Source organism: Mauremys reevesii, linkage group 7 (genome assembly GCF_016161935.1).
Source record: "Mauremys reevesii isolate NIE-2019 linkage group 7, ASM1616193v1, whole genome shotgun sequence".
Classification (NCBI taxonomy): Eukaryota; Metazoa; Chordata; order Testudines; family Geoemydidae; genus Mauremys; species Mauremys reevesii.
The window spans coordinates 20,777,104-20,793,542 of record NC_052629.1 but is presented as its reverse complement, the minus strand read 5'-3'; the positions used below and the strand labels follow the sequence as shown (position 1 = coordinate 20,793,542).

At 42.5% G+C, this 16,439-nt stretch overlaps 1 protein-coding gene across 2 annotated transcripts in view; it reads right to left on the bottom strand.

Moving 5' to 3' along the window:
* Nucleotides 1-11,826, bottom strand: part of ZRANB1 (zinc finger RANBP2-type containing 1) — a 69,224-nt gene extending 57,398 nt beyond the window's left edge. Inside the window, exon 1 of one of the 2 annotated variants that reach the window (XM_039482487.1) lies at nt 11,700-11,826. The gene's annotated coding sequence lies outside the window, so the exon portion shown is untranslated. The remainder of the gene's footprint in view (nt 1-11,699) is intronic. The other variant, XM_039482488.1, reaches the window with a different exon arrangement.
* Nucleotides 11,827-16,439: the final 4,613 nt, after the last annotated feature.

Sequence of the window (16,439 nt, the reverse complement as noted above, 5' to 3'; positions counted from 1 at the left end):
AAAGATTCGAGGATCATAGTGGACAATCAGCTGAACATGAAATCTAACTAGAATGCTGTGTCCAAAAGAGCTAATCAGATTTTAGGATGCATAAACAGGGCAATCTCACGTAAGAGTAGAGAGGTTATTTTACCTCTGTATTTGGCAAAGGTGCTACTGCTGCTGGAATCATGCAGTTCTGGTGCGCCCAATTCATGAAAGATGTTGATAAATGGGAGACAGTTCAGAGAAAAGTCACGAGAATGATTAAAGGATGAGTGCCTTATGGTGACAGACTCCAGGAGCTGAATCTATTTAGCTTAACAAAGAGAAGGTAAAGGGGTGAACATGGGGAACAAATATTTAAGAATGGGCTCTTCAGTTTAGCAAAGAAAGGTACAATCCAATCCAAGTGGCTAGAAGTTGAATACAAACAAATCCCAGATGGAAATAAGGCATACATTTTTGTCAGAGTAATTAACCATTGGAACAGTTTACTAAAACTCATGGTGGATTCTCCATCACTGACAACTTTTAAAATCAAGATTGAATGTTTTTCTAAGTTCTATGGCCTGCATTATATAGGAGGTCAGGCTAGATGATCACAATGATTCCTTCTGGCTTTGGAATCCATGAATCTAAAAAAGGGTACACAGCCACACTCATAATGATATCAAGTGGTTTCACATAATTTAGCTAGGTAAGAAATGGACAGAGGCATGACAAAAACAGGAGTGAATTATATTTTAGTTGCAAGACAGGTGCAGATAAGATGACTTAGTGCATTTCCTGCATCATTCAAAGTGCAATATGAGCTACTTTTTTTATTCAGGAATTTTTTTTTTTAAGCTTTAGTCAATTTAAGGTTAGTAATCCAAGTTTGGCTCCAAGCACATACATTTTATAAATAAATCCCAAAAAATTAGGGCTGCTTCAAGTCTTCTGACTGTTGGACTTGAGCACTCTAATCCTCCTTGAACCTCATTTTTAGGTCTGTCTCACATCTGAATGACCTTTCTGCTTTCTACTGCTGATGCTCATAGCTTTTCTAAGCAGCATACAAAAATCAACATGGAGTCTTTTCAGTTTCACTGCTGCCCACAAGGTTCTGTAGAGAATCAAATACACCCTGATATAACACGTTCCTCGGGAGACCAAAAAAAAAAAATCTCACTGAGTTATAGGTGAGACCGCATTATATCAAACTTGCTTTGGCCCTTGTTGGTTCCTTGTTCCCTGACCGCCCCCTCCAGATTCCCCCGTCCCTAATCACCCCCAAGATCCCATCTTCTACCCAACTCCTCTGTCCCCTGACCCCTATCCAACCCCTATCCACTCCCCAGTGTGGGGAGGTTGGGGAAAGGATCCCCCCCCCCACACACACACACATACATTCACCTGTGGCGGGAAGCGGAGCGATGCAGCCCCAGCCCGCTCCGCTTTCCTTGCCCCAGCCCCAGCCAGGTCGCTGGGGGGCAGCTGGAGGAAGGTCCTGCACTCATCTGCCCAGCGGGAAGTGGAGCACCACGGCTGGGAGCTGGCAGAGTGGAGCTGGCTGGGGCTGGGCTGCTCTGCTTCCCACCACCAGTGAGTGCAGGGAGGTTGGGGAAAGGACGCCCTCTGCACTCACTGGCGACGGGAAGCGGAGCGCCAAAGCTGGGAGGTGGCAGAATGGAGCGGGCTGGGGCCGCATCGCTCCACTTCCCGCCGCAGGTGAGTGCGGAGAGGTTGGGGAAAGGATGCCCCCCATACTCACCTGCGGCTGGAAGCGGAGTACTGCGGCTGGGAACTGGCGGAGTGGAGCAGGCAGGGGCCTGGCTGCTCCACTTCTGCTGCTGCTGGTGAGTGCAGGGGGGAATCCCTTCCCCCAAGCCCCCTCCCCCGAGCGACATGACTGGGGCCAGGGAAGCAGAGCAGGCTGCTCCCAGCCCCCCGCTAATCCCCCGGGCCACTCTGGGACTGCGGGCCCCCCAAAAGTGCCCTCCCACAACTCCTGCCCCCAGACCCTGGGGGGAGCCCCTGACCACCCCCGAGACCCTCTGCCCCTTATCGAACCCCTCGGCCTGGCCCAGCAGCTTTAACACGCTGCTCAGAGTGGTGTGTCAGAGCTTTACTGCCTTGTATGCGAACCCGCCTTATATCAGGTTGCTTTATATCAGGATAGAGGTGTAGTAGTTAATTGTACAATACAGTACTACACTTGGGAAATCTAGAAGCAGCAGCAGCACAAGGACTGAAAGCAGACCCTATATTTAAAAAAAAAATTGCAGTATAGTAGAACCTCAGAGTACAAACACTTCGGGAATGGAGGTTAACTCTGAAATGTTAGTAACTGAACAAAATGCTATGGTGGTTCTTTCAAAAGTTTACAACTTAACACTGACTTAATATATCTTTGAAACTTTACTATGTAGAAGAAAAATGCTGCTTTCCCTTTTTTAGTAGTTTACATTTAACAGTACTGTACTGTATTTGCTTTTCTTTTCTTCTCTTTTTTTTTTTGGTTTCTGCTGCTGCCTGATTGCGTACTTCCGGTTCCAAATGAGGTGTGTGGTTGATTGGTCAGTTCGTAACTCTGTTGTTTGTAACACTGACATTCTACTGTAGTTCACTTTCAGAAAGTACTCTTTATAAATCACAAAAGGTAAGGTTTTTCTCTTTGTACAAAGGAAGTCTCAAAATACATTAAATAAAAACTTAGTTGAATGTGAAGTCACTTAAAATTAGAGCCAAGTGAGTAACTGATTTTTTGGCTTGATGACTAAATCAAAAAACACCCGAAGTATGTGTTTCAGGTTAACCCAAAATGGAAATCTTTTGGTCTTTCTTGCCAAAATTAAACACTGAAAAAAAGTCTGATTGTTTGGGTCAGTCAAAACATTTCATTCTTTCCAGAACTAATTTGTGTTTTCAATTTTGTTTAGTTTTTGGGTGTGCTTTACCCTTTTCTAAATAAATCTAGCTAAATTTTTAAATAAAAATATTGTTTTGAAATGAAATTACGTTTTGAAAATGTCTAAAGATATTTGGACTTTCAGATTTTTTTTTTTAAACTTTAGCCAAAACTATTTGCTGAACTTGAGCCAAATTCATGAATAGTTTTAGTCGACCTAAAACTGCATTTTCAGTGAGAAAGCTACTTATCCAACAAATTTCACCTAGCTCTGTGTAAAATTTCAGCCACTGATCTGGGTATGGTTTTACAGGTTATAGATCACATTACTTTAAATTTCCTACATTAATTTTGTTAGATCTTAAATTTCCAAAGTAATTGTTAACATGTGACTCAAGCATTTAACATTAACAGCTTAGATCAGGCCCTAAATGATCTAAAGTTAATTAGAGTCTTTCCATTCACTTCATTGGACTTTGGATTAGGCCCAAAGAGTTTCTAGTACCTTGAAATAAGCAGGTTTTGAATTAGTCTTGCAAATAAGCTTTGGCTTCTGTAGGAAACTTGTCAAGACTGAAACAAATTAATATTTATCTATTATTGGAATGTTAAATTTTTCAGCATTTCCATGTGCTGCATCAGACAGTAAATATTTTATTCTTTTGAAACTTTATTATGAGTCTACATTTGGCCCCTAACACTTATATATTTAATGGTCAACAAAGAAAAAAAAAAGTTAAGCAAAATTGCTATACTTCAACTTCAGGTCAGAAAATGGACTAACCAGTATTAATTTGAAATAAGTAATTTATGTATTCATTCATTCAACGTGGACATTAACAGGTTTTCAGAAGCAATAAGTCTTTGGCCGAGCAAAGCAAGGCCTATGGAATTTCTGTTTGAGGACTTTTGAACACTGCAATCAATCAACTCCAGAATTTTAGGGAATATTCTAGGTATCAGTGGGAAGAACCAGTGTGGACTGATTTAAATCAAAGTGATTTTAAATCATTTTAATCTTGTTTTATATTTGAACTTTAAGTTATCTGAAGAAAGTTACCAAGTAATGAGAATCAACATATTAAAACATGTTGATTTGCAACTAAATATAGCCTTCACTAAATTTGGTGGTACCTGTCAACAAGGAGGATATGCTGTATCTAAACACATTTATTTAAGCAATTATATAGCTTAACATACATTTATTCAAATTTTATGTTGATGATGGTGAATGATGCATTTCTTCTTGACTAGAAAATTAATTTTTTTGGGTCAATCTTTATTTGGATTGAAATTCAAACAATTAAAATATGCACCAAAACAGCATTTTAAATACACTGGGGAGGGGGGGGAAGGATCGAGGAAGTAAGTTTAACAAAATGTTTTGAATTCAAACATTTATTAAACATTTCCTTTGTTATGTGTAAATTCCTGGTCACCATGGCCTTCAAGATATTAGAACTAGTAGACCTCATTTTTTCTCACCTAGCTTTATTTTCCACCTCCAATCTATTGAAGATTTCACAACCTCCCTTGGGAACTATTCCAGTCCTTAGCTATCCTTACAGTTATGAAGTTTTTCTTAATATTTAACACAAAACTCCCTAGCCACAGGTTAAGCAAATTACTTCCTGTCCTACCTTCAGTGGGCATGGAAACAATTGATTATCATCCTCTTTATAACAGTCCTTAACATATCAGAAGACTAGCTGGTTCCTCTTCAGTCTTCTTTGCTCAAGACTAAATATGCCTAGTTTTGTAACCTTTCCTCAGAGGGTCAGGTTTTCTAAACTTTTCATTTTTGTTGCTCGCCTTTGGATTTTCTCCAATTTGTCCACATCTTTCCTAAAGTAGGGCACCAAGAACTGGACACAGTACTCCAGCTGATGTCTCTCCATGCAGAGTAGAGTGAAACAGTTATGTCCCATGTCTTATATATGGTATTCCAGAATGTTTCCCTTTTATCATAACTGCACCACACTGTTGACTCATATTCAATGTGCTAACTCCAGGGGAATTCTGCGCCACCACACAATGCAGAATTTTGCAAAAATTAACGTGCACACAATTTCTTTACCCTCACAGAAATGGGCTGCAGTGCTGCTAGCCACCACTGGACTCAGCAGAACCCGGCTTGCACATAGACACTGCTGGGAGGAGGGAGAGAGAGCTACAGGGTTCCTAGCAGCTGAAGTTCCCAGAATGCCCTGAGGGAAGGAGAGGGCAGCACACAGGAAACTCTGTGTAAGCCTGGGACCAAGCATCAAGCTGTTTCTCGCTCTGGATCCCTGGTCTCTGGGTGGGGGGGGGGGGGGGGGTGGACATGGGGGGCCCCACAGCTGGACTTTGGGGTGGAGGGGTTGAGAGTGTCTGGCCCCCCAGCTGGGCTCTGGGGAGAAAAGGGAGCAGAGAAACAGAAACTGAGTTGTCACAGGGGTTTCTTTAACTTTCTACTCCTAGGGGAATTTGTGTGTGTGTTAGTATTGTTAGACATGCTTGTTGACAGGTTATTTTGAAATAAAATTAACAAAATAATTGAAACTGGCGTGATTATGCAGCGTTATTTTGACAAATAAAATTTTCAGATTTTTTTGCAGAATTTTAAAATATTGTGCACAGAATTTTTATTTTTTTTTGGCGCAGACTGCGCCCAGGAGTAATGTGCAATCCTCTATAACCCCCAGATCTTCTTCAGTGGTACTATCTCCTAGCCAGTTATTCCCTGTTTTGTAGTCAGCATTTTATTTTTATTTCCTAAGTGTAGTACATAGAAAACATTCTGCCAATACTTTAGACGCAAGAGGAAGATAAAGGACAGGGTAGGCCCATTACTCAAGGAATGGAGAGGAACAATAGCATTTCTGCCATTTCCACATTTTCTGTTATGTGACTTTTTTTGTTTTAGTTTTCACCAAAAAGGTTAGTAGCAATTGGACAGCTAACAAATGAATGCCAGTGAAAATAAAGTAGGCTCAGAAGCTAAAATAGTGAAAGAACTGCTTAGACAAGTTAGATGTCTTTAAGATCACCAGGAGCTTATGAAACACATACTAAAATACTCAAGGAGCTGACTGAGGAGATACCTGAGCCATTAGCAATTATCCTTGAAAAATGAAGCAAGACGGAAGAGATTCCAGAGGACTGGAAGAGGGCAACCCAGGGAATTACAGATCAGTCAGCTTAACTTCAATATCCAGAAAGATAATGAAGCAAATAATTAAGCAATCAATTTGCGAACACCTAGAAGAAAATAAGGTGATAAGTAATAGTCAGTATAAATTTGTCAATAACAAATTGTGTCAAACCAACCTAATAGCTTTCTTTGACAGGGTAACAAGCCTTGTGGATAGAGGGGAGTGGTAGATGTGTTATACCTTGATTTTAGTAAGGCTTTTGATACTATGACCATCTTATAAACTAGGGAAATACAACCTAGATGGAGCTACTATAAGGTTGGTGAATAACTGGTGGGAAAACCATTCCCAGATAATAGTTATCAGTGGTGCACAGTCAAGCTGGAAGGGCATATCAAGTTTGCGAAGGATATCAAGCTGGGAGGCGTTACAAATGCTTTGGAGGGTAGTATTAAAATTTAAAATGATCTAGACAAACTGGAGAAATGGTCTGAAGAAAACAGGATGAAATTCAATAAAGACAAATGCAAAGTACTCCACTTGGGAAGGAACAATCAGTTGCACACACACAAAATGGGAATGACTGCCTAGGAAGAAATACTGCAGAAAGGAATCAGGTAGTCACAATGGATCACAAGCTAGATAGGAGTCAACAGCATAACACTTTTGCAAAAAAAGGCAAACATTGTGAGCTGTATTAGCAGGAGTACTGTAAGCAAGACAGAGGAAGTACCATATATACTCGTTCATAAGCCACATATTTTTGGTATAAAAATGACACATCGAAGAGCAGCAGTCAGCTTATAAATGGGTCTACACCAAAATTTGATGATTTTAAACTCTGTGGAATCACTGAATTGAATATCTAATACATTGTGGACAGGGAGCTGAGGGGCTCCATGCCTGCAGATGCTTCAGGTAAACAAAATGACAGTTTGCCGTTCCCAGCCAATGGGAGCTGTGGCACGCCACAGGGAACTGAGGGGCTCCGAGTCCGCAGATGGTCTAGATAATACTTAGTCCTGTAATCTTCCTTAAAACATATAGGAAGTGTTAAATAAAAGCAATTTTACAGAATGCTTTTTTGCTGTATCATTGTATGGAAAAAAAAGTGTTACCATTAGGACATTCAAAATATTACTAGCCATCAGAACATTTTATTTAACTCTTGTACCATTTTATTCAATTTTGCATAAATCACTGCAAAAATTACAGGACTGTTCTAAATTATTTTCACAGATTATTTGTAAAGGGATCTTATGCTAAAAAGTATCAGAGGGGTAGCCGTGTTTGCTGCTTTTACAGATCCAGACTAAGAGTCCTGTGGCACCTTATAGACTAACAGACGTTTTGGCGCATAAGGTATTCACCCACGAAAGCTCATGCTCCAAAACGTCTGTTAGTCTATAAGGTGCCACAGGACTCTTTACTTATTTTCTTGATAGAGCTTTTGTTCATGGCTTGAGAGAGAATTTCCTTTTCAGCATAAGCAGCAAAGAGTCCTGTGGCACCTTACAGACTAACAGACGTTTTGGAGCATGAGCTTTCGTGGGTGAATACCTTATGCGCCAAAACGTCTGTTAGACTATAAGGTGCCACAGGACTCTTTGCTGCTTATGCTGAAAAGGAAATTCTCTCTCAAGCCATGAACAAAAGCTCTATCAAGAAAATAAGTAAACAAGGAAGATCTTAAATTTAAAAGAGCAAGTGAGTCCAATATCTGGATTCCCTACATGTCAAAACGGCAACTAGTTTGACAAAAACGTATGAAAAAGTGTTATAGACATTTAACTAGTATTAATAACATTATAATGTAAATTATGTTTGAGATTGTGATTAAAAACAAACTTTATCTTTTAAAAGTACAACATATTCAACTCAAATATCACCACAAAGCAGCAATTATCTGCTATTTAAATGATTTTACCAAGCAATGCCATTTGGCAACTGATGCAGTAAGCTCATCACCAGCTGTGTAAAACATCAGAATTGATACAAATGATGGGAGAATGGGAGCAAAAATAAATGAGTATCACCTATTAAAAAGCTAAAATGAAGACTTTGATAACTACAGAATTGTTTTCTTCTAGTTTCCCCTGTACTAGTTTATTTACTGTTTCCAAACAACTAAAATTTAGGTCCATTTTAAATTGCTACTACACCAATTAAGATGCAGCCTACTTGTTTACAGAAGTCTTTAGGAAATAGCTGGTATTTTTGCAGTTAGTTAGGAAATGTGATACTATATTAGTAGAATTGGTGAGAAGAGAGTAAACTGGTTAGCTACCCTGCAGATCTAGCAGCAGTTTAATTATTGCACAAACATCAATGATGATGCAGTACAAAAATAGATAATTTAGCAGAGAGTGCTATACAAGAAGAAATAGTTTAACAAATAGGCATCGTAATTTCAGCTCTCTCCAAAAGCAAGATGTGGGAGACGAAGATAGAAGAAATAATTTTTAAAAGTCAAGCTGAAGGCAGGCATTAAACATGGGGAGGGCATATAACATGTAAATTAAGCTGATGCCATACTAAGATGCTTGGTAAAATTCACATGAATTTTAAGCATTAGTAAGGGTACACCTAATTTGGATATATTTAAACAAAACCTCAATTCCTACAGATTCAATACGTAAGCAAAAAGGAAACATGTTAATGAGTATAAACCTGTAAACAAATACAAGTTCCTAGTGCGAAAGTAGGAAAGGTGGCCAAGATTGTTTCCTCCCAGTAGGAATCCTAAAATTACAAGCTGAACAACACAAGCCAGAGCTGACTTGAATAGATGAATCTAAACTAACTTTGCTCTCTTCACTACCTTCATAGTTGTGGGTCAGTCACTTCCTGATGTATCACTCTAAAATGTGCCATACAGAGACAACACAACTAATAAAATGCTTCTGATGGAGGACACACTCCACCTATTTTATATAGTTTAAGGATCTGAGATATAAATTAAGTATCACTCATATTTCAAATTAAGGCTTTTTCCATGATGAACTATTGTCCAGGAGTTCTAACATGCACCAAAAGTCACTCAAGGATAAAATTTGAGTATGTTGTTTTGACCCAGAAGTATTTTAACCTATGTCTCTAAAAGTCCACTTTGAGCTATGCTTCTGTATCAAGTGCATAAAAGGAGTGGTTTCTAACTATTTAGTGTTCCTGTTTATTTTAAAATACCTTCATTTTATTAAAAATGTAATACTGTAGACCACTCTCCAATAACAAGGGACTAGTGTATTTGCAAATCCAGGGGCTGAGCGGGGACCATGCTTTTTTCTATTTAGAGGAATGGCTACCAGCATTTCAACAAATCCTTTCTTCAAAACCATTACACTATATAGTTGAAGCTTCCAAAAGCCTGTGAGCTGCAATAGATGCAGAAATGTTATTCCAGTCCAGCACTGTGACAAAACTAAATCTATAACGATTTTACATCAACACGTATAAGTTAAAAACACCTGCAGATATTAGACTGCAAACTAGGAGACACCAACTTAGTTTCTGGTGTCCCACTTCCATAGCTAGAAGACACTGGTGATGGCTCATGTTGCACTACCATACTGCAACCCCTCTGGATGATTACTGAACAGTACTAATGGGTTTCAATGTCCTCTTTCACAATTATCTAAGTCAAACTATTAGAGACTCAAAATGAAGTGCTGAATAAACCAAAGGAAGAAGTGCCTCCTGAATTACTCTTTTGGGGTTCTGAATACAGTTATACTAACAAAAAAAATTAATTTCTACAGTGGACAACTCTGCATGTAACTGATATTGCACACAAAAAAAGCTGAGAGGTGAGAGTTAGCGTATGCTGTCACTAGACAAATTACTGTGTCCCCAAATACACATCTGCACACTAGATTAAAATGTGAATCTTTAAGCAGTTAAAGATTCAGGTATTGTTCCAGTAACCTCTAAAAAGGAAACACTACTGTCCAAAGGGGCAATTGTCAAAAATTCTAGAAAAGTTATTTTCCTCATTGGTATCACTGAAAGTCACTGTGCTAGTACAAAGGTCTTAGCAGCTGTGCTGTCTGCGCCATGCAGGAGACCCAGATTCTATATCTGCAATCATATTAACACCGTCTAGTCCTGAGTGGGTAGCTGGGACTAATCAGGAAGAGGTGTGTTCAGAATCTGGATTGAAGAATGAAAGAGAGAGTGCCTACCTACAGCTGTTCATAGAGTTGCATTAATGAACTCCAAAGAGGGTTGTATAGTTTAGCTTTATCAGCAAGCTAGTTGCTACCATGTAGGGATTTGAAGGTAGAGTTGCAAACCAGAGATGGAGCCAGTCCTAAGGAGCCACCATCAAAGTGAATATCAGAAGATTATTTTACAGTCTATTAATAAGAATGACTTCAGTTCATAAATATTTCAGATCCTGTTCTGACTATGGTTTATCTTTGTACATCAACATCACAAATGCTCTGTACAACTTGGTACCATGTTCAACATTAACTATGGATATTCTACTGTCTATAATACATGTACAAACAAGTAATTCACAACATGCAGGTGGCTTCTGTAGTACAGAGGTAAAGACTTCTCTAGAAAAAAATATGGGGGGGGAGGGGGAGAGAGAATAAATGGGAGTCAACAGACCTATGATCTCATTCCTGTAGCTCTCAGTACTGCAGATGTTTGGAGAGCAGGGGGAAAAAAGGAGCGTTTCCTGGCTCTCTCTGTTTAACAGTCTTGTCATTTGACTATAGCTTTTAAGTTGTCTGATATAGCGCTTTTGGGGTGGAGTGATAAACCTGCATATAGCAGTTCACAAAAAAACCTTCTTTCAGGGAACAGTTACTGCAGAAGCAAATTCCTGATTTCCAATGGAGAAGTGAACACTATTCATTTAAACTAGGATACAAGTCAATGGAGACACAAACAAAAAAGTCCAAACACGATTTAGGTATTAATATGTGGAATTCAAAAGCCTTATGGGCAGAAGATGCACCACACGTCTCCGTTTAAGTAAGCTGGGGTCATCCTCCGACTATAAAAACACTCAGCCTAGTTGGAGTCTGCTGGACGCCGCAGGTATTTCTACACCCGTAAACAAACAAGGCAACTGCAGTAGCATCGTCTCTCCTGAGCGGGTGCCTGGAGTCCCCCGGCAGGGCGGCCGGGGGAGGACACGCAAGCGACGTTCTCGCCCTTTTCCAGACCGTGACCCCATGTTACGAGAGAAAAAGTTTCAGGAGCCCCCACCCCCCAAACCGGGAAGGCGGCCGCGGCCCCGGCTCAGCACGGAGCCCGAGCAGCGCTGCGGCGGGATGGGACTCCCCTGGGTCGCTCACCGTGGGGAACAGACCAGGGCAGCCAGGGTCCTGCTGGGGGAGGGGCCGACTCACCCCACCCCCCGCGCGCCATCCCGATCGTTAAAGGGGCGCAGGGGGAGGGGGAGGGGCTAGGAAGGGGGCACCCAGCCACAGGAAGCTCCGTCGGTGGCGATGGTCGGGGCGGGGAGGGGGGCTCGGACGAGCAGGACGGGGAGCCCCTGGCCTAGGTGTCCCGCAGGGCAGGGGGGTTTCTGCCCCAGAAGGTGGCTGGGGGAGAGAGGACCCCCCCCCCCCGGGGGTCGGAGGGAGAGCGGGGCCTCGGGCGGCGGTTTCCAAAGGAGCCGCCGGTGGGTGGCCCAGAGGGGAATCGCTCCTGGGCGGGGAGGGAGGTTGTCTTACCCCGCAGCGCCGCCTGCTCCTGCCGCTGCTCCCGGATCCGTCCCTCAGACGCTACTCGGTGCAAGCAGCCCCCCGCGCCCCCCACCAACCCCCCGCCCCGCTGGCTGCGGGTCCCCGCTCAGGACATGGTCTCTCCCGGCCTAGCTAGCTCGCTCGGCCGCGGGCGCTCCCACTCGGCGCAGCCGGGGGGATCTGCAGCCCCAGACTCCCGAATCCTCTAATGGCGGCGGCTAGAGCAGCCCAAAGCAAAATAAATCCCCATACGGCAGAGGGCTCTCACGTCAGCGAGCCCGGAGCCCTGCCGCATGCTCATTGGCGGAAAGCACCCCGTCCACCCAGCCAATGCCAGAGCGCCTCTTTGGGAAGAAGTGGTGATGTCATCCCCGCCGCTGTGAGGATGCGGGCGTTCTCCCCTCCCCCATACACAGCCGGAGAGCTGCTCTCTCTCCCGCCACCAGCCCAGAGAAAGCCCCGCCCTCTCTCGGGGAGGCGGACTCTCCCCTCCCCCCTCGGCTCCTCCCCCAATAATTCACAGAGCTGCTCCCTCTCCCTGGCCTGCTCCTGCCAGAGGACCACACATCTTGTCAGGTTGCCAGTTTTGCTAGGACATATTCCTGGAGGTTTCATCACAGGACATAATCTTTCATTAGACATGAATCTTTAATTTCTGGGGGCTCCAGGACAATCCTGGAGGGTTGGCAACCCTGCATGAATAGACCCTATCTCCAACAGGGGAGCAGCCTCACCCCAACTCTACCCCACAGTTCGTTCCCCTCCCCCAGGAGACCAGCCACACCAGAGACCTCCCCCCGACCCTTCAACTCCCCCAGGGACATAGAAGACCCCCCTGTACTAGAATATAAACTGTATTATACTGTTCAGCTACTAGGTGGTGCTACTTGTAACACCTGATCTGAGCATGCAACAGATCTACCTGGTGGTGAATTAAAGTGTAGACTGAAAGCAAACACATCTCTGGTGTACATCTGCGGGAAGGAAGCACTATAGCCAGATCATATCTGGTACAAGAGCCTGAACTGCTAATAGCAGCCCTGCAGCCTACTGTGTACGACAGGGCTGGCCAACCTGGGCCTGAGAAGGAGCCAGAATTTACCAATGTACATTGAGAAAGAGTCACAGTAATATGTCAGCAGCTCCCCATCAGCAACCCCCCCCCCCACCGCTCCCAGTGCCTCCCACCCACCAGCAGCCCCACAGATCAATGCCTCCCCTTCGCTCCCCATCAGCTGTGCTATGCAGGAGGCTGGGGGGGAGGAGTGAGGACATGGCAGGGGAGTGAAGGAGTGGAGTGAGGGCAGGGCCTGTGGCAGAGCCAGGGGTTGAGTAGCGAGCACCCTCCCAGCACATTGGAAAGTTAGCACCTGTAGCTCCAGCCCCAGAGTCAGTGCCTTTACAAAGAGCTGCATATTAACTTCTGAAGAGTCACATGTGGCTCCAGAGCCACAGGTTGGCCACCCCTGGTGTACAAAATGCACATGACACCACCCTACCCCTCCTCTACTCCATTGTGCTTCCTCCCTCCCGGAGGGAACCACACAGGAGACCCTACCTCAGTGTGCTCTTTGTCTCCCAAGGGACAACATAGGAGGCTCTCAATTCTGTTAGGATCCAAAGAAGAGACCCCAACCCTTTCCTTACAGACCCAAAAAGTTTCCGCTCTTTCCTTCCAGACCAGAAATGAGCCCCATCCTCCCAATGGTCCAGAGTGCAGGTCTCTTGCTAGGCCTCTGAGCCTTGACCCTCACCAAAGAGGTCTAAAAAGGAGCTGTCACCTCCCCTTCTCTCTCTCACTCAGAGATCCAGAAGAAAGGAAAAGACACATCACATTTTTCCCAAGAGCCAGAGGGGAACCTGTATCCTCCTCTTGCTGTCTCCCTCACAGTAACAGGTTGTTTATTCACCCAGCTCTCACTTTTTCTGTCTTAACACTCAGGCTGCCTCATATCTAATTTTTCCTCTACGGATTCCAGGCTACCATTGGCCACCTCCTCCACACAGCCTCTACTTCCTCTCCAACTCTGATCCCCTCTGACTTCAGCATGTTACTTCCTTTTCCTGTACAGTACTAGGCAGTATGGAGCCATCTACTGGCTAGATGATGGACTGGGTAACAGTGCCTTACACAGCTGATTCATTTCCTTCACATTCAGTGGGGGTAAGGGAAAGGTACCCAATAATGAATGCACCACAGCATAGATCACTTACGCTAGGAAAAATCCCATTGTCCAGCAGATCAGGACTCCAGTCAGGGCAAGCCAAATTTAATTATTTTCAAAGACTGAAATGAAACTTTGTCTCTCTTTACAAGGAAACTGGTTTGCTATAAACAATATTCAGCAGCAGAAGAAAATGGATCATTTGCCCTTCCCAGCCTGCGTCATTGCTAAATTCTGTCTCCACTCAGCAAGTGGTGCCCTACTCTACACATTGGCAAGCATATTAAGGCTTAATTATATTTAGCTACACAAAAATGAGGACAACCATATTTTCTTGTCACACAGCCAGATATGAGATCCAAGATGAACTTGGACAAGTCATCTTAAAGAAATATTTCTATCGTTAGTGGATACCTATTTACTGCCTATGGTCTTTGTGATTAGAAGTAATTCAGAAAACTTGCTCTTAGCATGTTAGATAAGCATTTGACAAGGAAGTTATCTAAAAGAATGGTGAATGCTAAGGTAAATCCTCAATACTCTTTCAAATATTTAACCACATAAAATATACAGAAACAACTGTTTTAGATTAGACAGGGTGGAAAGATCAGGTTTATATAAAAACAAAAAGAATTTATAGTTTTGAATAAATTATCTCTTTCAGCTCTTTCAAGGTATTTCCTAAATCTTTCAGCAAGTTATCCAGCTTTCCATGGAAACAGCTAGATTTCTGGTAAAATATAACTGAGTGAACTACATTAGCAGATTGCAAGATAAATTCTGGGTGTGTCTGGAAAGAACTTAATGGAATCTGGAACCAAATCCCTGAAAAGATGTAACAGTAACACAAAGCAGGCACTGAATTTTGTCACACAGGAAAGAGGAAAAATTATGGCAACAGAATTAACAAGTTTTATCATTTAAGGAACTTTAGAAACAGAAATGATTGTTTTGTAAAATAAATTACATGGTTATTTTGCAAAATGGAACCATTTCATGTAATAAAGTAGATATGTGTAAACACAGACTAGCAGAAATGGTTAAATGTATTGTCAACATATTCCTTTAAATACTGATCAAAAACACTATTATCAAAAGTGACTCCTGCATGTATCTTAAGACCACAGGACCAGTTTCCAGGATCTATGACTCTATGGCAGCCTGTCAGGTGGACTGCCCGGGTCTCAGTTCCCTGTCAGGAAGAATTTAGAAATGTTTGGTTTTCATTCCTAATCAGAATGAAACCAAATTTTGAAATCCTCTGCAAAATGAAATTACCTTTTGCTGCACAGCTCTGCTCAGTTCCTCAAATCTTCAGATACCCCATTCCTTCAGTCCTTCCAATGCTCACTCTAAGTTTTCTTCCCCACTCCCTCTATCATCTCTCAAGTTCCTGTTTTGATTCAATGTGCTTGTAAATGAATAAATAGCACAGGAATCAATATTTAGGAAGCAAGCATTGAAACATTTTACAATAGAGTATTGTAAAATACTCACCCATGGGATGATGTTCAGAGAAGGACTGCTGAGCAGAGATGGGGTCCACCTATGAAGGACGGGGAAGAGTATCTTCAGATACAGACTGGCTAAGCTTGGGTAGGCTTTAAACTAGGTTCCCCAGGGGAAGGAGAAAAAAGCCCACAGGTAAGCCCAAAACATGGAGACCTGGTGAATGGTCAGAATCTGGAGGGAACATGGGCAATCCTAGCAGAAAGAAAGGAGAGACAAGAGAGCGCATAGAGGGGAAATCTAATGACCATTTTAGATGTCTATATTAATGCAAAAAGTATGGGATTTAAACAGGAAGAACTAGAAATACTACCAAATAATCACAATTATGACATAATTAGCATCACAGAGACTTGGTGGAATAATTCATATGACTGGAATATTGGTACAGAAGTGTACAGACAAAAAAAGCAGGATGTGCTTTCTTGTATATCAAACATGTACACACTTGCACTGAGGATGAGATAGAAGTGGAAGGTAGATCCATTGAAAGTCTCATAATAAGGATAAAAAGAGAAAGAAACAAGGGTGATGTTATGGTATGAGTCTATTATAGACCACCTTACCTGGAAGAAGAGATGAATGAGGCTTTTTTTAAACAACTAACAGAATCATCCAAAGCACAGGACATGGTGGTGATGGGGGATTTCAACTACCCAGACATCTGTTGAGAAAATAAGGCAGCAGGACACCGATTATCCAACAAGTTCTTGGAATGCATTGGAGACAACATTTTACTGCAGAAGGTGGAGAAGGCAACTGGAGGACAGGCTGTTGTAGATTTTATTCTGACAAAGAGGAAGGAACTGGTTAAAAATTTGAAGATGGAAGGCAGATTGGGTTAAATTGATCATGAAATGATACAATTCATCGTTCTAAGGAATGTTAGGAGGGAAAACAACAGAATAAAGACAAGGGACTTCAAGAACACAGACTTTAGCAAACTCAGAGAATCAGTAGATACAATCCCATGGGAAGCAAGTCTAAGGGAAAAAAAGAATTCAGGTGTGTGGGGAGTTTTTTAAAGAGCCATTATTAAGGGCACAAGAGTAAC